The sequence below is a fragment of the Phytophthora infestans genome, genomic scaffold, assembly GCF_000142945.1.
Source record: "Phytophthora infestans T30-4 supercont1.7 genomic scaffold, whole genome shotgun sequence".
Taxonomy (NCBI): Eukaryota; Oomycota; class Peronosporomycetes; order Peronosporales; family Peronosporaceae; genus Phytophthora; species Phytophthora infestans.
The window spans coordinates 1,773,335-1,776,913 of NW_003303752.1; the positions used below are offsets into that span (position 1 = coordinate 1,773,335).

The following is a 3,579-nucleotide window of genomic DNA, read 5'->3' on the forward strand; positions in this document are numbered from 1 at the left end:
CCAAGCGTGGAGCTGAGCGTGGTGCCTTTGGCACTACCGAAGCTTCACCGTACTTTCCAGACTCGCACATGGTTACGCCACGTTCGGAGCGCCGTATGCAACGTATTTACGCAAGTAACGAGGGTTCGTTCGGTCGCCGAGGCGGTGCGCGAGCTCCCAAAGATGGTGCCGGACGTCGTCAAGTCGACAGCGATGGTTCGTCCAGTGACGATGACATTTTGGTGCGTACATTCGACGAGGAAGATCCTCAACTCGAGTTGATGCGGCAGATGAATGAGCTAGCGATGCTGAACGACGTGGACCCGACACCGAGGATTGACATGGCCTCGCACCGAACCGCTGAATCCCATCACGCCGTTCTCAGGCTCTCGCAACAAGAGCGATAACTGTATGTCAGTGGCTCCGTGGGTTCGTCTATGTAATGACTGGAACCCACACAGATGCCGATAAATGGTGCATTCCATTTGAGCTAAGTCTCCGGGACGGAGCCATTCATTGGTTCCGTCACTTCCGAAGAAGACGAAGCGCAAGTGGAAGCTGCTGAGCGACGCGTTCATCCGCTACTACTGCTCGCAGTTCACGCAGACGGCACTGTCGCGTTACTACTCCGCCAAGCGGGAACGTAATGAACATCTGTGCGACTACATAAACAGGCTGAATGGCTATGCTCGGACCGCCCGTCTACACTTCGAGAAGAGTGGTCGCGACGCGAAAGAACACGTACAACAGTTCCTGGCCACATGCGATGATGACAAGCTGGCGGAGAGTCTCTACCACGCTCGAGTCGCTGACATTCACGAGCTCGAAGAGATCATCGAAGATGTTCTCAAGGGCAAGGAGAGGATGGCCAAGCGTGACAGTGAGTACCGATACTCCAAGAGTCGTGATACGCGACGCGACGATGGGTACGCCCGCAACAACCGGCGTGATGACCGTCGCCGCGATGACAACCGCAACAAACCAAGAGTGACGCTCATTGAAGCCACAGTGGATAACCTACTAGCTGAATTAGAAGGTCGTGAAGCTGCTCAGGGAGGCACCGAGTATTCAAACGAAGATCCGAACTCAGTGGTAGAGCGTTCGATTGCAGCTCGAAGGGTCACTGGTTCAATCCCGGTCCCGCGCTTCCTGTTGTTAGACTCGTCGGAGCTTGTTGTGAGGCCTCTTTGCCGCTTTTTACTTGCCTCCGTTTTCCGCGAGCTCTACAGCTTCCATCGTGCAGACGCTTCCCAACGCTAGCAACGGATATACTGCTTGTTTGGAACACGGCTATCTTCTTTTCGATGTAGCCTTTGTTGGCTCATTGGGGAATCTCAGACAGTCGATCCACCGGTCAGTGTTGACTTCGTTGGCTTAGTGATTGCGTCGCGATGCGGTCAAGACGCTCAGTCGCTTGGACATCCGTCCATCTGCCATCCATGTGCTTGTCTGTATCGCGCGTCGGAGTAGGAGAAGTGAATCGGACTCGAAGGGGTGAGTGTGCATAGTACGATGTGCATGTTGGGTAATAGAAAGTAAACTGTCTGGAGGTGTGCATGATGTCGGTGGAGAGTGTGTGCGTGCGTATGTGGCCGCTCGGTTTGTGAGGTGTATGCGCGTTTGTGTTTTGAGTTGGGCAAGGGGGAAGGTATGGTTCGACGCGCGGGTAGCTCAGTGGTAGAGCGTTCGATTGCAGCTCGAAGGGTCACTGGTTCAATCCCGGTCCCCGCCTTCTTGTTTGTTTGGAATCTCCTTCCGAAACCTGTTTGTGGGGTCTCTCTTGGCCGCTCTTTTAATTGCCCTCCGCTTTTCCGCGCAAACTCTAACGCCTTCCCATCTCTGCAGAAGCCTTCCCAAGCTAGCCAGGGATATATCTGCTGTTTGGAACACGGCTACCTTCTTTTCGATGTACCCTTTGTTGGCTCATTGGGGAATCTCAGACAGTCGATCCACCGGTCAGTGTTGACTTTGTTGGCTTAGTGATTGCGTCGCGATGCGGTCAAGACGCTCAGTCGCTTGGACATCCGTCCATCTGCCATCCATGTGCTTGTCTGTATCGCGCGTCGGAGTAGGAGAAGTGAATCGGACTCGAAGGGGTGAGTGTGCATAGTACGATGTGCATGTTGGGTAATAGAAAGTAAACTGTCTGGGGTTGTGCATGATGTCGGTAGAGAGTGTGTACGTGCGTATAGGCGCGGTCGGTAAGATGGGAGGAAACTGTATTTGAAAGGCCGAGTGTAGCCATGCGAAAAGGCAGGTAAAAGCAGCAAGACGGGGAATGCGACGGACTGACGGACGGACAGACCGACAGGTTACAAGGTTAGAAGCGGAGCGACAGTCAGGGCCCATCACCTTCTCGACGTTTGGCAGGGCGCACTTCGGCCGATTAGGTGGTGGAGGCTTTTCCTCCCAGAACTTAACCGCTTTTGGGCCGTTCTTGCAGGCAATACAGTGCCGCACGCTGCCCCGTCCGCTGATTGTACGGAACGCGTAACCGTACTGCAGCTTCCCGCAGCCGACGCAGCGCGCCCGTGCATCCGTCGTAGACCGCTGCGGGTTCAGCAGAAGCGGGTCAATCTTCGCCTCGCATTGCTTGCACGTAGGGCCCACCATTTTGCAAACTGTGAGTATGTTAGCAAAATATATTGTTTTAACCAATTACTTTCGTCCAAATATTAGCCAATAGCACGGTAATAAAAGGCTGATATTTTATTATTTAGCCAAAATAGTAAAATGTGTGTAAAATATATATAAATTGGGTCTAAATCTCTTAAAATAATATATATATAAATTCCCCAACACAATAACTATCTTACATGTCCATAAAAGTGAACTCAAAAGACTCATGTATCGTGCGCGCATGCATTCGTCGGGTGGGGTGCACGGGAGCAGATAGCGCAATGACCGTGCGGCCGCGCGCCTTCTTGCACGCTGACAGTGGAGAGTGCCAGGAGAAGTAAAAATAATATTTGCAAAGCCCCTACAAAACTCGGTGGCTAGCGTGCCCGATTTGATGCACATACGACAGGTTTTGCGTAGCTAAATGTAAATTTAGAATTGTCAACGCAGCTCGCCAGGCTGTTTGCAACCAATCGATGCGTTTCGTGCTCGGCAGAAATGTTTACCTTACGTCCAATCGCGAGGGCGATAGACGGTCTGATCGTGCGACAGATCCAGTCAGTGTCGCAGGTCGGTCGGTATTGCCCAATCAGGGCGCGAGTTAATTGTGTCACGCTTTTGGATATATTTGTAATTTTGGAATAGTTAGGTCGAGTCAGAAAGGTAGGCGCGGTCGGTACGATGGGAAGAAACTGTATTACAAAGGCCGGGTGTAGCCATGCGAAAAGGCAGGCAAAAGCAGGAAGAGAGGAAAGCGACGGACTGATTGACAGACGGACGGACGGACGGACAGACACGCTGCAAGTTTAGGTGGCGGGAAACTAGCGGTCTGGGCGCCCGCTCCGCGGACGCTAGGGCATGGTTGGTTGGTGTAGAGAGGGCCGACTACCTCCGCTGCGCTGCGGTGGGCTTAGAATTTCTACTCAAAGCGAAGCAACATATAGTACATGTATACTGTGATCTACGTATATTACTGTACGT

General features: G+C 52.4%; 1 non-coding gene across 1 annotated transcript; it reads left to right on the forward strand.

Moving 5' to 3' along the window:
- The first annotated feature begins 1,055 nt into the window (after window positions 1–1,055).
- On the forward strand, window positions 1,056–1,128 carry PITG_26015. The gene has a single exon. It is a non-coding gene; the product is annotated as a tRNA-Cys (tRNA).
- The last annotated feature ends 2,451 nt before the right edge of the window (window positions 1,129–3,579 follow it).